Source organism: Panicum virgatum, chromosome 4N (assembly GCF_016808335.1).
Source record: "Panicum virgatum strain AP13 chromosome 4N, P.virgatum_v5, whole genome shotgun sequence".
Taxonomy (NCBI): Eukaryota; Viridiplantae; Streptophyta; class Magnoliopsida; order Poales; family Poaceae; genus Panicum; species Panicum virgatum.
This window is the reverse complement of record NC_053148.1, coordinates 2,907,593-2,929,998: the sequence shown is the minus strand read 5'-3', so window position 1 is coordinate 2,929,998 and position 22,406 is coordinate 2,907,593. Positions and strand designations below refer to the sequence as shown.

The 22,406-nt window shown below is 47.8% G+C and overlaps 1 pseudogene; it reads right to left on the bottom strand.

Moving 5' to 3' along the window:
- Positions 1–892: 892 nt before the first annotated feature.
- On the bottom strand, positions 893–9,717 carry LOC120670864 (annotated as a pseudogene).
- Between the last annotated feature and the right edge of the window lie 12,689 nt (positions 9,718–22,406).

Genomic DNA, 22,406 nt, shown 5'->3' with positions numbered 1-22,406 from the left:
GCCCCCATCACGGTAAAAGCAAGAGCCACCTCGGGCGACGCCCCGGGGTTGCCCAGGGTCACCCCGGACCAGGAGGGTCCGCGGGACGACCCCAGAGGTCACCATGTTGCCACGCTCACGCCACCCCGGACGGCCTCTGAGGCACCCCGGGAGCACAAGCGCCGGCCAGACTGCCCCGGAACACCCCGGGATGAGAAGACCCACCAGTCAGTGTTTACAGCCACCCCGGGACTCCCCGAGGTCACCCCGGGGTGTCTCTGACACTGGCGGGACACAGGAGCCTGCTACGGCAGGCCCGACAAAGACGTCTGCCCGCCTAACAGGGGTAGGGCAGCCGGAAGGCGGTGCCTACCATGCGAAGGGGGCGTTCACACTAGTTAGAGAAGCAACAGAGAAGGCAGACATAGTCGATAAATAGAAAGGTCCGAGGATATGTATGGGGACCGGCTCTTTCGGTACCTAACTCATACACATGTTCCGGGCTTGGGCTTTCCTACTCAGGATCAGCAAAAAACCAATCACAACACGCACAGGACATGTTCCGGGCTTGGGCTTTCCAACTCAGGATCAGCAAAGAACCAATCACAACACGCACAGGACGTAGGGTATTACGCCTCCGGGCGGCCTGAACCTGTCTAAAAACCACCGTCTCCACTCGCTTCCTTAGGGGAGATTCTTACGCGGTTTATACCCCTGGCCGAATCTCTAAACGGGGGTTCTCAAGAATTTCTGCTCGCGGTATTCACCCACCGTCAATGGTAATTTTGACAAGAAGTTGCAGCTGGAAGCTCACTTGCTCCGGCTTCTAGGATTGTAAAAATCCTAGAATCTTGATTCCGGTATCCAGGCTGAAATCAGCCCCGTTTGTTTGGAAGTTGTGAAGATTCTACAATGTGGATTCTAAAATCCTGCATGTTTCCAAACGAGCCCTAAACAACAATAATTGCGCTACCATAACGTGATTACAAGCCAATACTCCGCGTGATTAAATGAAATGAAAAAAAAATATCTGTAGTACAATCCATATGCTAGAAGCTAAACTCGAGACCAATGATCCAATACCCCATGTCTGTAGTACTGACGTCGTCTAGTGTGGTGCTTCAATATCCAATCCCGTCCAGGACATGCTTGGCGGCAGGCCAAAACTCAAAGACGACGCAGCCAACTCCACAGCTAGATGCTGTTCAGTTTCATTGTGCTGCAGCAGCAAGGCCTCTCTCCATGTACTCCGCATAGCTTTCAGCTTGTCAGCCACTTGGGTCATAGAAGGCCTCTCGTCTCCTTTGACACTCAAGCACTGGCTTGCCAGCTCACCAACCTCTTGTAACAATTCCTTCATTCCAGCACCCGTTATACTAGTATCCAGCAGCATACTCTCAAATCTATTGTCCTTCAGCGCTTGCAGGAATGATATTACGAGACTTTTTTCCTCGTGGCCATCAAAGTATATCGCTTTCTTCCTTGTGATCAACTCCAGAAGCACGACTCCAAAGCTGTAAACATCGCTCTTCTCTGTAAGGTTTCGCTCTTGCAGGTACTCAGGGTCTAGGTAACCTAGAGTTCCTTGAACCAATGTCATGAGTTGAACTGCATCCTTAGGTAGCATCCTTGATGCCCGAAATCTGTCACTTTTGCCATGTAGTTCTCGTCTAAAAGAATGTTAAGGGACTTCACATCTCCATGGACAATGGGGCGGTTGATGGAAACATGTAGATACTCCAATGCTTTAGCAGATTCTTGAGCGATCCGGAGGCGGTCTTCTAACGAAACAGGTAGTCGTCTATTGTTGTTATTGCCATGGATCAGTTGAGAGAGAGTTCCATTTGGGATGAATTCATACACTAATATGGGCACTTCCACTTCCAAGCAGCAGCCTACAAGTCTGACCACATTACAGTGGTTAAGCTGAGAAAGTATAATAATCTCCTGTACAAATTCTTCGGTATGGACCACATTTATGATCTTTGATCGCTTCACAGCTATAACCTTGTTATTATCTAGATTGCCCTTGTAGACAGTGCCATGGCCACCTCTGCCTAGTTCTCTGCTTCTATCGTAATTGTGTGTCGCCTTCTTCAAAACTTCAGTTGTGAATAGAGTCACTGTGTCGATTTGTTTAGATAGGATTTGTTGGTATAATATATGACCACCATTTTGTTTGAAGAACTTCTCCTTCTCTTTTGCCAACTGTCTTTTTTGACACACGATCAGTAGAGCAGATATACAAATGACTAGGAGGACGAAGCCGATAGAAGTGCCTAAAAGTAGGATGTCATCAATATCATCATCAGTTCAACTCATTGTATTGCCACTGGGTAAATTTCAGGAAAATGTACTTTTTAAAAAGGAAAAAAGAAGAATGTCCAATAGCCTAAGTTTCAGTTTATTTATTACTCTCCATTTTAAAATATAAATTGTTTGTTTTAGTTTTATAAGAGAAATTTAACTTAGGACAAATCAAAATATCCTACATTTTATAACTACATTTTAGGATGAATGGAGTTGTAGCGACACCACATTTCTATTATTATATCTACAACTATTTTTTTTCATAGTTTGGATATGAGCCACCTGAAGGAAAACAAACTCTGGTTGCAGCGAGGCTTTCATCTGCGCCATACTATGCATGCATGGTAGAATTGGAGGGTGAAAATATTAATGGTGCAGAAATGCGTTTTTTATCTGTTTATTACTATGCCTTTCCATCCATCTCCATGCCTTCCCCTATAGAAAACATATATTGTACGTGTAGAATATACCTATGACCACCTTCATCGAGACTTTGACTGAGCACGTTTTTCATTAAGAGGAGAAGAATTAAACAACACAACTACGACAGAACCCTCGTAGCACAGAAAACAATGCACCAAGCTAGTGATAAGCGATTTAAACTGAAACAAAAAGTAAGAAAAAGAAGGATCCCATACAGACTTGAAAACCTAACTAGACGATCAGGTACAACTGAATCCAAGAGATAGAAACCTCAACACCATGAGTCCAGCAGAAGCTGCGACGGCAAAGCATCCACCCAGAGCATCTAGCAACAACCACGACCACAGCGATAAAGCATCTGTTGGAACAACAGATACACGACAGGCAAAGCATCTGCCATAGAAGAGAAGTAATACGATGGTGGCAAAGCATCCAGCCAAAATCAGCGCAGCAAAGTATCCGCCAAACTCTAGCAATTGCCCAACATAGCAGATCATAGCGTAGAGGAGGTCATGAAGCCCCCCTCCCCTGCCAATACCAGCCGCAACAACGGCCACTAGTGCCCACGGATGCCTAGGAGTACCACCTGCAGAGAGGCGAACCACCTGGGCGGGCAGTAGAGCCACGACCTAGGAGATAGCACTCCCGACCGGAGGCGAACCACCTGAGTGGGCATCAGCGAAGGAACCGAGCCGGCAACCCACAACACGCGCCAAGCGTTTCCTTGGGCCCATGCTAGCCAGCCTTGCGACCAAACAACGTCACTGCAGCTCGGAGCCTGTGCCCTCTTCATTCCCACCGACAAGCGTAGACACCACGGATGCAGTCGTAAGCGTTGGTAGGAGGGTGCCGCACCGGTAGGGGGTAGAGGAACGCCGCTCCGCACAAGATCCGGCCAAGGGAGGTACAAATCCGGTAATGGAGTGGCCGAATCCAGACCCTAACAGACGTCGGCGATCAAAACGGAGGTGGAGAAGTTGACCAGCGGACGTCGGCGACCAAAATGGAGATGGGGAAGTCGACCGAGGTTTCGGGGCAGAGAGAGAGAGAGAGAGATGGGGTGAAGGAGGGAGGGGGCTGGGCGAGCGACTTACGATGAGGAGGAGGAGGAGCCGAGTCACACCCCAGTGTCGCCAAGAAGGGCGACCGGGGGAGGGGGTAGATGGCCAAACGGGCATCCCGACCCCACATAGCATGGGCCCGATTAGGCACGGTTCTTAAACGGGCCGGGCCGTGCCAGCCCACGGGTTGACCCCGCAGCCTAGGCACGGCACCAAACCGCCTTAGTCATGTCGTGGCGGCCCAATCGGCCTATTTGGACCGCACAACCACACCGCACGCACGTGGGTGTTGCTCGTCCTTGCAGATCTCGCCGCACCACCATCGTTGGGGGTGGATGCCGGCCACACCGCCATGCCACACCATCCGCATCGCTGCTAGGAGGAGGGAGGAGGGGTGGGAGCTAGCGCTGGCGTGCAGGAATGGGGGGAGGGCAAGCGTCGGCCGAACTGCAACTAGGGAAGGGAGTAACTGCCGATGTTGGCGTTAGCGTGCAGGCACAAGGAGTGCGTGTGGAGGAGGAGAGGTGGAGAGCAGGCTGGTCGCATCGCGCCACCATGGTGGAGGGAAGGATGTGGCCTAGCGCCGATGCTGCCGGGAGGAGATGGGAGGAGGAGTGAGCACGGCCACAGGAGTCGGGAGAGGGACACGGGAGAAAATTTGGGAGATGGGGAGTTAGAGTTTGGTGACGAAAATGTGTATATATGTGTGGGCCGGTGGTATAAATTTGATTTTATGAGCTAGAATTACCGGATATATTGGACCAACTGTTAACCGTGTCAAGGTCTCAGCCCAAGCATGACACGAGACACGGACCAGCCCTGCACGGACCGCCGCGGGGAGAAGGGAGGAGATGCGGGCACCAGCACTGGCGCTGACGCGCAGTAAAGCGAGGAGGGGCTAGCGTCGGCCAAACTGCAGCTGGGGAAGGAAATAGCTGCCAGCGCTGGTGCCAGTGCGCAGGCACAAGAGGAGCAAATGGGCGGGAGGAGAGGTAGAGAGTAGTTAGGATGGCAATGGGGCGGGGTGGGGCGGGTATCCCCGCCCCGATCCCCGAGCCGTAATCTCCGCCCCGGCCCCGAAAGCTTAATCGGGGAAAATATGTGCCCCGTCCCCGGCCCCGTCAATTCCCCGAATCCCATCGGGCCCAGTGGGGATTTCACATGCCAGTAAAAAGATAGCTTTTGACAATCATTTCGAACCACAATTTCAGTACACATGTGTTACATTTCAGTACAAGGATATATAGATCAGAAATTCACCTACAATCTCAGTACACATGTGTTAATTTCCAATCACTTAACTACCTGTATATGAGTCACCAACCAGCAGCCTAAAACGACATGCTGACACCAGAATTCTGGTTGGCCGGCCGCAAAAATGAATGGCGGAGGGTGCTTGATGCAGACTCCTTCCTGTGGATGGAAACGAAGCAGCTTCTTGCCCTTCGCCCAAACAGACCTCACCCTTGTACTTGGCTACTTGCCTCCAGCACTCCCACCAACGCACGCCAGGAACACGAGGATGCATGGTGAGAGGGAGCCATCAACCATCGAGAGCAAATCGAGAGCAGAGAGAAAGAGTGGGTGTGGCAGCGGCTGCTCGCATGCGAGAGTGAGGGGAAAATAGAATTAGGGTTACAGCTGCTGTTGTCGGAGTTTATATATGCCTACGAGGGGCTAGTGGGCTCTATTGGGCTGTGTTGCTGCTACTGGGGATCCCCATGGAGCCCCGCGGGGGAAAATCAATCCCCGCCCCCGCCCCGTTAAGAACTCGGGTCCCCGCCCCGTTACCCCCACGGGGCCAAATTGGTCCCCATCCCTGCCCTGTTCGGGTCGGGTCTCTGCGGGGATCCGCCCCTGCGGGGAAAATTGCCACCCTGAGAGAGTAGGCTGGCCACGCCACGCCGCCGCTAGGGAGGGAAGGAGGTAGGCTGGCACGCAATGCCACTGTGAGGAGAAGGGAGGAGGGGCGGCCGCCGCCGCAGGAGGAGTTAGGAGATGGAGGGGGAGAGGGGATGGAATTTGGGAGATGGAAAGTTAGAGTTTGGTGATGAAAATATGTATATATATGTGGGCCGGTGGTAGAAATTTGGTTTGATTGGTGAGAATTACAGGTGATATTAGACCAACTGCTAACCGTATCATGCCGGGCACGTCCTGAGGTCTCGACAAGCATGGCACGAGGCACGGACCCAATTAACCTCGTGTCGTGTCTAGCTCAGGCCAGACCAAAATATCGGGCCGTGGGTTAGCCCACAGATCTCGTGCCTATATGTATGGGCCGGTTTTAGAAATTTGATTTCATAAGCTTGAACTAGGCCCAGCATGGGTCCGATTGACCTATTGCTATGTCGTGCTCGGACTAGATCAAAATACCGGGCCGTGGGTCAGCCCACAGACCTGGTGCCTAACAGAAAAACTATAGGGGGGAGGGGATACCTATGACCACCTTCACTTGAGGCTGCTTGTTCGTGCCGGGAATTGGAGTGCATGGTGAGTTCTTTGGATCCTTGCTCTGAGTTCCAGCTGGGCATGTACAATTGTAGCTCCCAATAGTGTTGGTGCAGGTACCATTTATGCAAGAATACATGGATGGGTAATCACATTCATTTATATCTGTCAGAAATATAGGTGAGTGGAATCAATCTTCGGCAAATAAAGCACAAATAAGAAAGGGAATTAGGTAATCAATTACGAAGATGGGTGCATGCTGACTGACCTCTGCATCCTCCGGCCAGGTATGGATTTCCCTCGAAACCTGTGGAGCAGTTGCAGAGAAACCCTGGTCCATTGGGCACATCGACGCACTCACTGTTTGCATCAATGCAAGGATACGATGATCCCATCTTCCTGGAGGCTTCACAGGATCCGTTCCCAGCAACCCAATCAAGAACCAAGGGAGGCCCGAACCCAAATTGATTCTGAAGATTTTGCGATGTGACATAGGAAGGATCAAAAGAAAACCAGCCTGTCTCAGCTATGAATGCATAACTGCATGGATTGAAGTTCTGAGCTCTAATGAGGCTGTTATTTAAAAAGACGGGGAAGAACGATTTTAGGTTTCTTGGAATTGCAGTCTGACAACAGCCTCTGCCAGAACAATCCGTACTAGTATTATCGATGTCATCCTCTGCGCAGAATGACCCACATGCACTGTTTATGTAGAAATCAAACCCTCCATCCTCCCCGATGGGTGTCTCCATATCCCCCGCGATGAGTGCGACAGTGGAACAACCAATTGCTGTGAATATGTTCCTGGTTCTGGAAACCATGAAGAAACGTTGAACTAGAACTGATGCACCGGTAAGCATGTCGAACTTGGTGATATTGCAGGCCTGTGATATGTTATTCTGAATGCGAGCCTCGCCAAAGTTCAGGTTAATTTCCAATAGAGGTGTGCCGGAAGTGTTTAATATTGGAACATCATCTGGGGGACAGGAGACTTCAAAGCCTTCTCGGAAGCAGTCTTTCCCGATGCCGAATGGGTAGGGGATGCTGACGTTTCCACATTTGTCTCGGCAACCAGGCTTGGCAAGGCTGCTGTTCCCAGCTCCAACTGCCCAATCAGCTGCAGCGGTACTGTGCTGCAGTATCACTGTGGCTGCCATGAGTAGAAGCAATTTCGTCTTACCTGTAAATAATAAAGTACGGTCGAAGGTATCAGATAGACATATATATAGCCACAGTTCACTACTACATTAAACTTAACTAAGGCGGGCAAAATAGATTTACTGAGGCGGGCAAAGCAAACGCCTCAAAGGTCACTGTTAATTGAGGTATTAACCGAAGCGGACAGACAACTGCCTCAATTAAACATTTAACAGAGAAGTTTGTTTTATGGCAACCGCCTCTGTTATTCCGTAATAATAGAGGCTGTTCCATTAAGACGATCGCCTCTGTGACGCTACATTAACCGAGGCGTTCACCTTATAAACTGACCGCTCCAAAATAAAAAATCTTATTTCATTTTGAATTTGAATTTGAAACTCACAAATCAAAAGTATTTATAGGGATCTTAACCGAGATGGACACACTAAACAAAACCTCAGTTAATTGTCATTAACTGAGGCGATTGCGTTGATGTGAGCCGCCTCGGTTAATAGTTTAAATGAGGCGGTCACCATAACCAAACCACCTCAATTAATAACTGAGGTGGTTTGGTTATGGTAACCGCCTCAGTTAAACTATTAACCGAGACGGTTGTACGGCCGGCAGCTCGGCCACCATTAACAGAGGCGGGCTGTCGACCTGCCCGTCTCAAGGCCCAATTTAAAAGGTCGTTGTTAATCAGTTTTGGTAGTAGTGGTTATTTCTGTTTTATTTTATTAGTACTCGGTCTAATTTAATTGCCGGTACGATGACGATTTAATATTTCGTGTATGCATACTTCATCATTACATTCTTCTTCTTCTTCTTAATTACAAGATACAAAAATGTCACCAACGTAGTTATAACATTTTTTTATTATTGTTTTGTACCATCAGGGTGGCCTGCTGTTTAACAAACTTCAACCTATATTTTCTCCAGATGTGAATCCATCTAGGTTTTCTAATATATGACTTGAACTGGCAATATAATGTCTAGATAAAATTTCTTATATATCTACTTTTCATAAATAATTAAGGGGTATCTTCTAGGTGAACTGGAAGAAGAAAAAATGACAACGAATCCCTTGGAGCATGTACAACTGTTAGGTCGTTTTTCAATCTCCGTTGCAATTTTAATTTTCTCGGATAGATTAGTTGCGACGCGAAATAACTCCCTTGGCATGCAAACTTGACCACTTAATCATACGGTATAGTTGCGGGAATGAGAGAGGGAATGAATGATGATAACGTGGGTCCCACGTGGTCCAACTTTTAGATTATACTCTTCTATCAGATTTTTTTTTCACATACGAGAATATTACTTTTCATTGGAGGATAATTGTGGTTATTTAGCATTACCTCTCAACTTTCAATTTCATCACTAAACGGGGATGTTAATAGGTGCTAAGGAGATTTCAATATCTAATTTGTTAGCAATACTTGCAGTAAATCTTAGCATTAAATTTGTACCATGCATTCTTTGTATTGCACCATGCTTAGGCTTTGTTTGGCTCCAGAACTTTTTTCAGAAGTCCCTATCACATCAAAAGAAATCTTACTATTTTATAGTATTAAATAAAATCTGTTTATAAATGTTTTTTGACAGCTGAGTGCTTTTTCGCGAGACGAATCTAATGAGCCTAATTAATTCATAATTTGCTACAGTGATGCTACAGTAACCATTCGCTAATCATAGATTAAGATACCTCATTAGATTCGTCTCGCAGTTTAGCCCCAGAATTCTGCAGTTAGTTTTATAATTAATATTTATTTAATACTTCTAAATACTAAAAAGTTCCAGAGACTTAAAAAAAGTCCCTGGAACCGAACAACCCCTTAGTTACATCCGTTGCGACTACCGCTAAGGCATCACCGCCTGGCACCAACCAAACTGCATAAGCTCCTGATTTTTGTTTTTTAGATGGTAAAATTATTAACCCCTTGTTTACACACTTGGGCAAAAGCCCAAATTCAAGTCCTTGGGAACAATGGACTTATCCCAGAGACACAGTTAGAGAACTTCACACTTGTGGTAATAATTAGATCAATTAACAAACAAAAAGTAGATACTTATTCAACTCGTGCACTTGTTCTTGACTGGATGGAGGTGGAGTAGCAAGAAACTCTTACCAGCACACAACGGTGACGCCATGCTGTATGCGTTGCTTTGCCTGCACCTGCGTATTTTGGCTGACGGTATCCACACCTGTACGTGTTTGAGAAGATAGAGAGAGCTCCTAGGCCTAGCTAGCTATATACTCAGAGTCTCTGGTTCTTCTTCCTCATCTTGTTTTTTTTTTTGGAAAGACTGAGTCTTGATTTTTCTGGTTCTAGTCTAGCCGTTGTTTGCCTAGGCCAGTCGGCCTTCTACCCGGCCATTTATAAAGGCGCAGAGGCACAGGGAGGAGACTTGACTTCGAGGCCGGCAGTGCACGTCGTACGTCTGCTAATAGGGTTAAACCTGCCCCTACTCATATTTCAAGAGACCTAACTACCACCCGCTCCGACCCACTCTGTCGGCCCAATGCCCCAACCCGCCCCAACCCGAAGTCACGACGGAAGATGATATGCGACTTACGGGCCGATCTACTATCAAAGCGCCCCAATCCGTCTGTGTCGTCAACCCAACCCGCGCCCAACCCGATTCATAGTGCCACCCATTTCCACCCATCCAATAGTACCTGTATTAAAACCCACCAAAAAAACCCGTCAAGCCCCGCCCCATTAACAGGAGTAGCACGTCAAGTCATCCGGAGACTCAGAATGATCCGGATAGTTATGTGACTGGTACATTACGTGAATGACTAGATAGTCGTCGGGAGCTACTATTTTCTAGTTGCAAGGGTTTTGCTTCAAGGTGATCACCTTTGAATGATAAGTGATTGATAACGTTACATGAATTTGATATTATGGTTGTCAACTTTGTTTCACAACCAGATAATTCGTTTGATCCACTTTGGGGGTGTCAACTTTGTTTCACGGGCTGCTTTTCTATGCATACAAAACGGGTTGAGTCGAGTTGTGCTTTCGGTTTTCACACAAGCTGAGCCAACTTTGTACACCGGCTGAGCCGTCCTAGACCAGCTGAGACGAGTTGAGCTCTCGGTTACATAGGCTAAGCCGATCCAACCAGGCTGAACCGACTTGTGCTCTCGGATTTTCCCTTCAAATCTTCGGTGCTTGCTTCCGCACTTCTCACTTTGCTTTCTAGCTTGATTCCTATGTCCAGCAGCTCTCCCATAGCTATATGTTCTTGACCTTGCTAGTAGTGCGAAGTTTTGAGGGTTGAATTTAGAATATAGGCTATGATTGTCGATAAAATTTTTTGAGACCCCTATTCACCCCCTTAGCCCCTTAGTCGCCATTCCGATCCTTCACACGGCAAGGAATACTGTAGTCATAGCATGATTTCGCAGGAATCAGGCCCGTTGAAGAGGGTGTGTGCGAGGTGGTAACTCGCACAGGGCCCCCAAATAGGTGGGGCCTCCAAGCCTAGGTACAGATATAGGTCTGTATGTCCTTCTATGACACTCAGCACGGTCCATGTCAGACCCGGGGCAGCGGAACTGCTTATAGGCATAGAATGTTCTAGAGTAAGGGATAGCACATAGATGTACCTTACCTCTCTTGTAACTACCCGAATAGGCGTAAAACTAGCTGCAGTACAAGAAAACTACCCGACCATGTTGTAGTAGGATTCCAACTGTACTCAGATAGGACTGTCCATGTGTAGCAACTCTCCAGGGTGAGCGGTCATCACCTGATTAACAGGCAGATGAGAAGCGGCAATCATTTTCCTGTGGCGACACGGATGGCACACAAGGTCCTTTTCAAACTTCAATTTGGGCAATCCTCGGATCAGGCCAAGTGAGCTAAGTCTCGACAACAAATCGAAGCTCAAATGTCCAAGTCTCCTATGCCACTTCCACAAATCAGAAGAAGGACCAGCCAACAAGCAACGAGAAGGGCCAAGAGGAGTTCCAGAGAAGTCAACCAAGAAAACCCGATCGCGAGGTGTAATCCGGCAAACCAAATCTCCTCTGGAATCCAAAACACGCGAACAGCCCTCCTTGAAGCGAACCTCAAACCCCTCATCAAGAAGTTGCGAAACAGAAAGCAAATTGAACCCAAGGTTCGAAACCAAAGCAACTTCTCTCAGGGTAAAGCGATCAGAAACTCGAACAGCGCCAAGTCCACGTACCTTTCCTCTTCCATTATCCCCGAACACAATGTACTCCTTTGAGCGCATCGGGGTGAGGCTGGAGAACCATTTGTCATTTCCGGTCATGTGGCGCGAACAACCGGAGTCCATGATCCACCTGTTCTCCAAGCCTCCGACCTGCACATCAGTAGTGAGACAAAGGGTGAGCAAATGTCTCAACACTGGGGTTAGCAAAGTGAGAAGCAAACCAGTGTCGAGCCATTTGCTCTACAGAAGGGTTAGCAAAACCAGGCAAAGCATATCCCCCGTCCCGTCTACCACGTGACTGACGAACACCACCGCGAGGAAAGCATGGAGCTTCAAAACCTCCTCCAAAGCCTCGGTCCCATGGTCCATAACCGTACTGAAAACGACCAGGAGCACGACCGGCAAAGCGACCACCCGCTGGAGCACGGTAACCACCTCCGTCTCCCTGACCTCCACCTACACGGCGCGCCGTAACATCTTGCCTACCACCACGCCGAGAAGGACCATGCACCCGAGCAGAGTACATGTCCGTGTTCTGTCTCTCCTGCTCTCGCCTCACTGCCCGCTTCTTCCTGAAGCAAAACTCCTCCAGGTAACCTTCCCTGTCACAGCACTCGCAGTGGTACCTCACCTCACGCTTGGGAGGTGGAGGCCTAGCCTGCGGAGGGGGAGGAGCAGCCCCCTTCTTCTGGGCAACCTGGGCTGCGGCAGCAAGGAGCGTGTCGAGGGGATTCCTCAGCTCATTGGGTTTTGGAACCCAAACCTGCTTCTGCGGAGGTGCTTTCGGTGGTTCTTTAAGCACACCATCCGCGGGGTCAACAAGCGAAGGCTGCGTGCTCGTGCTAGCAATGTTTCCAGCAGCCTTGCCAATCTTACCATACAACCTGTCAAAGTCTGACTTCGTGTATGTGTAACCGACCCCAAACCCATCACCACGCTTGAACTGCTTAATCATCATGTCCAACTGCGGCTCACTGCTAGAAACCCAACTCAGAATAGCCCTAAGATAGGTATTCTCATTCTCTAAGTTGGCTTTCTCTACCGCAAGACTATCTAAATCAGCAATCAAACCAGGGCAAACAGAGCAGTCAATAGGTGGGCTAGACTCTACGACCTTAGTCTTTCCAAAAGACTCGATCAAAGCGTTCTTCTCATCTAGCTCTGACCTAAGCGTGGGACAAAACTTACAAGCACCAAGCAAAACTGGCCTAGACTTCATCTCCTCTAGCTCGCACACAACAGTAGCAAACTTGGACTGCAACGAAGCTAGATCGGACTTCAAGATAGGACACTCATCACATTCAAGCACATCGCTAACAATAGGAGCGTCCTTAACCAGTTCTAGTTCATGCTTGGCCTTAGCGAGCTCATGAGACACGTCAGCAAGCGAAGTCTTAGCAACATCTAAGTTCGCGATGTTCTCATCATGCTTGGCACGGAGAGCAACAAGATCGTTCATGTGAGATATGCAGCTAGTGCACTCATCCTCACTAGATTTCTCCCTAGCACAAGCCAGCTCAGCCCTAAGCTTTCTACGCTCTCTAGCTGCTTCCTTAAGCAGTCTCTTCTGGTTGTCGAGAGCAGCGTACAACTCCCTAACCTCTATATCAAGCAGGTCGATCGTGGAGTTTACCTCTGAATCACTCTCGGATCCAGGAGAAGAGCCAGAGTGCATCGGTGTAGCATGTCCACCTGAAGACGCACGAGAACCATCGGCTTCGCCCGCCATGGTGCAGAAGCTCTTACGCCGACCGGCCGCTAAGCAAAGGCCGATAAACTCGGTGGCTTCCTTGTCCCGCTTCTTCTTCTTCTTGTCGTCGTCGTTGGAGGTCGGTGAAGAAGAGCGGTCGGTGTCGGAGCTCTTGTCGAGGTCGCTGAGCTGCGCCAGGAAGGCCTTCTCCTGCTTCTTGGCCATGTAATGGAAGCGCTTCTTGAGCTACTCCTTGTCGAAGCGTCCTCCCCGGTCACGACTGCAGTGCTTGTGGCGCCGGCGCTCCTTGTTGGAGCCTCCCTCGTCGCGGTGGCGGTGGCGGTAGTAGTCGAAGTGGTTATTCTGGCCACCGCCGGACTTCTTGGGGCAATCGGCGATGAAGTGGTTCAGATCGCCGCAGTTGTAGCACCCGGGGTTCTTCTTCCTCTGCCTGTTGTGGTAGACGCGCTGGAACTTGCTGATGAGGAGGCACAAGTCGTCGTCGCCCAGCGTCTCCAGCTGTTCATCTGAAACAGAAGGCAAAGAGGCAAGAGAAAAGCCAAGAGCAGAGTTAGCGTTAGAGCTCGATCCACCACCTGTGCCAGTCACAAGAGCGATGCTCTTGGAAGGAGGGGCACCATTGAGCTTGGCTCGTGTCTGGTTATCCACCTCCGTGGCCTTGAGCTTGCTGAAAAGCTCGTTCACGGTCAGAGTCTCATAGCCTGCAGACTCAATGATCGTGTTCACCTTGAGATCCCACACAGAGCGGTCAAGTGCGTAGAGCAACTTGAGAGCCTTCTCGTGCTCTGTGTACTCAAGGGCACCAGCAGATCTGTTCGCATTGACTTTGTTCACAATCGACTGAAAACGACTGAACATCAAGTCAATGCTCTCACCCGGCTCCTGTGTGAAGTTCTCGTATTCACGCCAGTGAGTCTCGAACAGTCTGGCCTTCACCTGAGGTGTACCCTCGTGGTAGTTCTCAAGGCACGTCCAAATCTTGTGGGCTTTCTGAAAACCCTGGACGCGTGAGAACTCCGCACGAGAAACGCCAAAAAATAAGGCATTGACGGCCTTGGCGTTAGCCTCGTGCTGGGTCACCTGGAGAGGTGTGGTCCGAACAGCAAGCATCTCGTAAAGCTGGTTCGTGGTAATTTCCCAGACATCGGCTCCCATGCTCTGCAGGAAGGCTCTCATGCGAACCTTCCAGTAGGCATAATCCTCGCCGGAAAACAACGGGATCTTACCAAGACTCGCCATGGTCGCCGAGTGGTTTTCGAACCGGTTAAGGTACTGAAAACCTCAACCGAGCTCTGATAACAATTGAGGGACCGGAACTGGCGACCAGAGGGGGGGTGAATGGGAGCCGATCAAAATTTCTCTCGAAATCGAATCGTCGGCCTATGTCCCAAAATCCTCACAAGCCCTCGAACCTAGGTCAGCGAGAATAGCTATGGACAAGCTATCTCGAAGCAGAAGACCCAGGTCGCAGCGCGGAAGCAAAGGCGAGAGAAACTTCTCAAACCGCAGCGCACCAGACACAGACCGGTCTGGCCAGTACACTGGACCGGTCTGACCGGTCGCGGCTGTTCAAAAGTGAGCAGACCGGTCTGACCGGTCTTGCCTACTGGTCTGACCGGTGGCACCCAGAAAACCCCCGAAAACTTTGATTCAAACGGTGAATCTTGACTAAACGACTACTAAAATCGATGAAACTTGGGGGATAGCTTCGCCCCTACCCCGTGAACATATCCCCAAGAGATCTCGTCCTAAAGATCAACAAATCTTGAGAATTTGAGGGGAGATCAAGAAGGATTGGAGTTTTCTAAAAAGCTCAAGAACTTCAATTCTGAAAAGCTCGCGATTCCAGAGGGTTCGGCACGAAACTAGAAGCACGAGAATCACTCCAAAGAGCTCTACGAACCGTTGCAATCAAGTGCACCAAAATCGAAATGAAAATCCATCACAAAAAGCACAAGAGGGACGGAATTTGATTGATTCAAAAGCCCAGAGTGCACAAGGAGGATGGGGCCTCCTTTCCCAATCAATTCCAATACAAAGTCTCACAAATCCATAATCAAATCCTACTCTAAAGAGAAGAACACGGGGAGGGAGACGCAGGGGCGGCGGCCTGGAGAACAGAAGAGTCCACGAACAGATTACAAAAGCCACACGACCTAATACAAGAGAAGGGGTATTTATACCCGCGGAGACCGGTCAGACCGGTTCCATGGACAGGTCAGACCGGTCGGTCTGCAGTATCCCCCTGTACACGATCCCATTTGACGGCTGATGTTCTTTCTTCGAAACGAAGTCTTCTCCATGATGCCGCTATCTTGATGAAGATCTGGTCCGCGGTTTTGGAGGGTCCGCGAAACCCGGGTAGATGGCCGGTTTTGAGAAAACCGCCAAAACCTCACGCGCGGGAAGATTCCCGCCTCCACGCCGTGGCCCTAGACGCCGTTCCCGCTTCGGCCTTCTGACGGCCCTAGACGCCGCCCGACACCCGTCACCTCCTCGCCCGCAGCGAGGCCCTGGACGCCGTCGACGCCCGTCGCCTCCGTCAGTCCCGAGACCGACGCCCGTGCCTCCACGACTTGGCGTCTTCAACCGCCGTCCGCCTCCTTGGTTTTGTGGCGCAAACCAAGAAACCCGCCTTCCGTCGCCGCTTGCGCCCTTGATCTAGGAGTGGACGCCACAACTGCCGCCCGGTCCGAGCTCCGGTCCCGGCTGCCCTTCACCGCCGTCCACCGCACGGTCCATCGGCCACAGCACCTCCACGACAGCTCCCCGTCGACACTTGACGCCCGTGTACCTGCAATCCAAAGACCAAGCACACGATCACACCGCACGGTTGATAATTCACTCATCACAGGCAGGATAGAGTACTCTCGTTCCTCAGTTTTTGGTATGGAAACATAAGAGCAGCTGACACATTTTTGTTGGAACTGAGGATTCAATGTTATTCTTGCCAAGAGTGGAGCCGACACGTTGTTGCAAGAGAATCCCAGAAAGAAAAGACACTACTTGCACAATGGAGCACTACCCTTTAGCCGAAAGGCACATGAGTTGGATCGGTACATCTCCACTACTTGCATCAAACAGCACAAAGCACGCTGAGGTCATGGGTCGTCGTCTTCGTGTCCGGTCGTCATCGTTCATCATCAGGTACCTCGCCTCACCAGTGGTGGAGCCAGCCAACAAGCTAATGGACGGGAGCTCATCATTATTCGTCCTGCTTTCTTCCTTAAAAATGGTGGGGGCTCAAAGGAGGCTCCGTTGCCTAGAAGACCGAATACAGTAGGGGCTGATCCCAATTCTCACCGTAGAAGCGAAACGGCGACATGACAAATTAAACAAAGACTCTGGCTACAGGACAGGGCTAGCCGACGCGCCGCCGTATACGTCACTCTCCCGGTCGCCTTCTACTGATCGATCACACCAAGTTCTGCGTCCGGCCGGACGCTGCCAACAAGAATTATTTGGTAGCAAAACGGAGAGTTAGAGAATGAAGTGGATTAAAATGGAGGATTAACTGCATGCATTCATCGTTCATTCGGGCATGCATGGTTACTGTTAATCAAAGTTCCAGTTAGAGAATGAAGTTAGCTATATAGCTGCATTCCTTTTGTCGAGAGAGCGAGCGAGAGAGAGCGAGCGAGAGAGAGCGCGCACAGCAGCAGTTGCGCGTGCTACGTTTGTTGAGCCCGTGTGCACAAGAAGGCCCAAGCCTCTCACGGCCCAAGCGTGTTTTCCGAAGAAATCGTCCCGCCGCAAAATTCTGAATACTAGTCAATCAATCTGTGCTCCCGCACGGGCTAATTAGAATTATTTTAAAAATAAATCATACAGCTAATAACTATAATTATTTATCTCACGCACTCTCATATATTGGATATTCTAACACATACTATAAAATATATAATCATAATATAGTTGCAATAGATTTTATTTTGCACCACATCTCTATGTGTGTTTGACATATACATTTAATTAAACTATTTATTTATGTATTAGTGTTCTTATCTCTTTCATCGTACATGAATACACAGTGACACTTATCATGTGTAGTATTTTTTATATACATAATAATACAACAATGATAGAAATATTAATTTAGAATTTTATATTAATATACTTTAATATTTTATTATAATTATATAATTTAGACTCAAATTTACGGGTTACTTTAAATTTTAATAATAACATAGTTGGATAATTTATATTCAAATTAGGTGCTTTTTTGCATTATTGTTTTAATGGCATAGGTGGGTAATTTACACGAAGATTAGGGGGTTACTTTATGTTTTTTTAATAATAGCAGAGATGGGTAATTTAGATACATGTTTAGGGGGTTACTTTAGTCTATTTTTATAATGGCAGAGGTGGATAATTTATTTAAAAAGATAACAGATCTAATGACTATTATGATTAGAGTAGTCAGATGGATGGCCAGATGTTTCTGATTTTCGTGGGAATTTCTAGAACTTTTTTTTTAGAGTGTCCACCTAGGATCCTAGGTGATTTTATGTAGAGATTTTAAAGGAGCCTCCAATTAGTAATAATAATTGACCATCAGGGGCCCTTGTTCTCCTGGACGACATTTCCACGGGATTCCCCACCACACCGTGCTTGCTACGTCGGGGGGCCGGCCGGAGACTGACCGGCCGGTGACTGCAAGATGCACGACGCGCCTTGGGTCTTGACGTCCGGTGGGGGGTCTATGTAGCACGATCGCATCGCTAGCTGATGGTGATCGCTGGTGTACTGTCTCGCCGTAAAGGTCAGTATACTACCGGAAACCTCGTTTTTATCGTGTGCGCCAAAGTTTGCCGAGTGTAAATTCACGGGCACACGGCAAACATAAATTTTACCGAGTGTGCTCAAGAAAACACACGGTAAAATTAAAGCACACGGCAAAGTCATGCTTTGCCGTGTGCTTTTTTTTGCACTTTGTCGTGTGCTTTTTTGTGACACACGGCAAAGCTAAATTTTGCCGTGTGTTTCATTTTGGCACACGGCAAAGTAATAAAATTTTTTTGTCTTCTCATCTCGAACCTTTGTCTATACTTCACATACAACATGTGGTACTCCATGTTAAAATTTGATACATTTTTGTATTTATTTGTTATATTTAACTAATTAATTACATTTCAAGCAATTTTTTGAATCAAGTCAAATTTGAACCGTAAGTGATTCAAATAATAGAATAAAATAATTAAAAAATAATATTCATGTTATTTAATATAGTTTGAGGCCTTACCTATCAAATGAAAAGAAATTGCAAACATCTTATCCAGAAAATCCGATCACAAATTGTGCTTGAATGATTTTAAAATTCTAAAAATATCAATTGAAGTCTGAAAATTATGAGATTTGTCAATATCTCATGTTATCATATGTGGAGGTTGCGGTAAAAATTTGAGTGGGTTTCGCAATTTTGTCACGTATGATGCTTACAATGGGAAACATCTGCGAAGAAGAATCAGAGAGTTGAGAAGGAAGCAGTTAGGTTTGGAGTGGAAGTGACAATCAAATTTGGGTTTGACTTCAAAAATTTTTCTATAGCCAATAGACAATATATATTATTTCGTGTAAAATTTTGGTAATTTTTTGGAACCACTTGATAATTTTAATGTATCAAGTGCAATTATAAAATTTATATAAATTGAATTTTGATCTATAACTGCATAAGATAATGCAATAATATGAGAAGAAAAATTAAATATATATAGTTGAGTGAATTTGATAAGTATATTCAAAGTGCATGGTAATCAATTTGGAAGAATAAAAGAAGAAGGAAACAAAAAGAACAAAAATAGAAGGAAACAAAAAAATAAAAAAAAAGTTTGATGTGTGCCAGATCAACGCACACGTGTGGCCCAGATCTGGCACACGGCAAAGTGAACTTCAAATTTCGTAAACAATTTTGGATGAAAAAACTTCCAAAACAAAAGTTGTAGATCTTGAAAAGTTATGAAACTTTGTAGTTGACAACTTTTTAATTTGAATTCGTTTAGGGTCTCAAACAAATAATTTAGACTCGGTTTAGTATAGTATATGGGGAAAGAAATAAAGTATAGACACAACTGAGTGTGTGGTGTAGTGGTAGAGAAGGTTAGATGGGAGGGGAGGTCGCGGGTTCGAAACCCGTCGACCGCGTTGTGCACAAAAATTGGTTGCGAGTTGTGACTTTGGTGGAATGGGCTGTGGCTGACCGGTGGGGTCCTCTTCGAATTAAATTTTTTTATTTTCTATTTTTAAAATCAGTTTTCTGAAAACATTTATGCCGTGTGTTTTTTTGACACTAGCCAAACTCTTTGTCGTGTGCCCGATAAATGGCACACAGAATTAAAAATTTTTATTTTCTATTTTTAAAATCAGTTTTCTGAAAATATTTATGCCGTGTGTTTTTTTACACTCGGCAAACTCTTTGCCGTGTGCCCGATAAATGGCACACGGCAAAAGTCCTATTTGCCGACGTCTATTTCCCGTGTGTCTTTTACCGTGTGCAACACACGGCAAAGGGTTTGCCCTGGGTATTTTGACTTTTGCCGTATGCTACCCGTTTCCCGTAGTGATAGCTTGTAGTTGACGTGTGAGCACCGCGAGAATTGAGAATCTACTGTTTTTTTTTCTTTTCTCCTCTCTTTTCAGGTCTGATTATTATCTTGAAGAAGATGGGCTGCTGATGTGACTGGACACGCTTACTCGGACACGGTTGGAGACTTTGGAGGACACGATTATTGCTGGGAACCCGCGGCTGCTCTCTATCCATTTGCGCACGCAGCTATAGCTAGTCCCTTTCCTTTCTTGTAGCTTTGCTAGTCAACCTGAACGTGCCATCCACGTAGTCGGACTCAAACAGAGCGTTGGCTGGGGCTTTTCAGAATGTAGTTCTCTATCTACGGTATGCCTGGGGCTGATGCCCGGGCTGCAGCCCTGGTCCAAGATCAGAAAATCAATGGACGGAGATCCAAGAAAAATTATATATGAATATTAAAGATGCAAAACTGTTTGGAACATGGCCACATTAGATCATTGTTTTTTATTTTAGTGATTGTGTGATAACATAATCAATGGGACTAATAAATTTGTGAGATTATATTTGTAGGATTTTTAGGTCCCATGGATAAAATCCAATGTGTCCAATTCACCGTAGACATGTGTCCAATCCACCGCTGAGATGACAAGTCGCAATGAAAAAGCAGAGATAGAATATATTTTGAGGTGTTCAAATGACCGTCGCGACGAGTTGGACAGAAGGATGCAGAAAACAGTAGCACCGGTTGAACCGATGACTAAGCACCGGTCTAACCGGTAGGCTTCGGATAAACCGGTGCTCAATCACCGGTGCAATGGGTCATGCAATGCCCAGCCAAGTGAAGAAGTCCAAGCAGCGCCGGTTGCACCGACAGTATGGAAAAGAAGGCATCGGTGCAAGCACCATACTATCCTTCAGAGACGATGTCAAGCAAGAAAGAGCAGTTGCTTCAGGACCGGTTGAACCGGTGCCCACCGGAGCAATGCACCGGTGCAATATCACGACAGCCGCAAGAAAGTGAAGGCAGATTTCTTCAGGACCGGTTGAACCGGTGAGCCACCGGTGCAACACACCGGTCTAACCGGTGACAGCCACGTCAACTGTCAGAAGGCCAACGGATAGTGCAGAAGCTGTGAGGGATCGGTTGCACCGGTGCCACCCCACCGGTCTAACCGGTGCCCTGCGCAGAAAAAGCCCAACGGCTACAAACGGCTCTATGAACTTGGTGGGCTATATATATGTCATCCCCCGGACATTTCAAGGTTACTAGAGTTCAGAAACATCACACCCACATCCAAGAATACATCCAAGACATCCAAGAGCTTAGTGGTCATATCTTTAGTCCTTAGCACACATTTGAGAGTGTTTGTGTTAGGTTAGCTCTTTAGAGAGTGAGAGAGCAAGACCTTGAGCCCCTTGGAGCTTTGAGGCTCGCCGGCAACGTCAACGACCCTCCGACTTGGTGTGAAGTGTCGTGGACGACCTTGTGCGGGGGACGTGGAGACCCCCATCCTTTGTGGAGAAGCTCCTTAGTGGAAATCGGGATCAAGGTGACCGTGGTTTTGATCATGAAAGAGACTTGATTGCCGAGAAGCGATACTCTTAGTGAGTGCTTCAACAACGTGGATGTAAGTGTGCCTTTGTGGCTAACCGAACCACGGGATAAACACTCGCGTCAAGAGTTTGCTTCTTCATATCCTGCTCTTTACATTTCCGAATTTTATACTAGCTTCCTTGTGCGCCTTTACTTTCATAGACACTACAAGAAATGTGGTGATCTATGACGAAAATTTTATGACATTTTAATGGAGCGTCACAATTGCACACAATCTATGACGAATTTGAAGGTATGGACCCTAGGACCAGAACTTTATGACGTTTTATTGAATTCGTCATAATTGAGCCCACAAAATATAATGTTTTATTGAATTCGTCATAATTTAGCCCACAAAACATGACGTTTTAACATTAATGTCATAAAAATCGTCATAGCTATTTTAACTATATGTTTTGACATTTTCATTTTTAATTCAAGTTTTTTCTTCTCTTATTTGATGCTTACGTGGCAGCCTAGTCAGCGCACACGTGGTCTGCTGAGTGGGGCCCACTTGCGAGCCAAGTCAGCAGCGGCACTTGCGCAGCGCTAGTAAAATAAAAAAAACCCGCCTTGCGCGCAAGGCCTGGGAGTCGATCCCGCGACATGCGGCCACGCAGTGAAGATGCTTACCACCACGCCACTTGATTGCATGTGGTTGTGTTTAGAACAATATTATCTTTGTAGTGTTGTTGCATAACAGCCAAATGAAAAAGTGACATCCCGTGAGTCATCCCGCGAGTCCGGCCAGGCGCAGCGCTGCATCCCGCGTGACCTGCGCCGCCGCTGCATACTGCATGACCGGCGCCGCCGCCGAGGCTCTTCCCCTCCGGCGCGCACTCCCCTCCGGCGCGGCCTCCTCTCCGCGGCCTCCTCTCTGTGGCTCTTCCCCTCCAGCGCGCCCTCCCCTCCGCGGCTCCTCCCCTCCGGGGAGGCCCTCCGATGCGTCTCCTCCCCTTCGGCGCGGCTCGCCGCCACGGCTCGTCCCCTCCGGCACAGCGGCCTTCAATAGCTTGGACACGCTGGAAT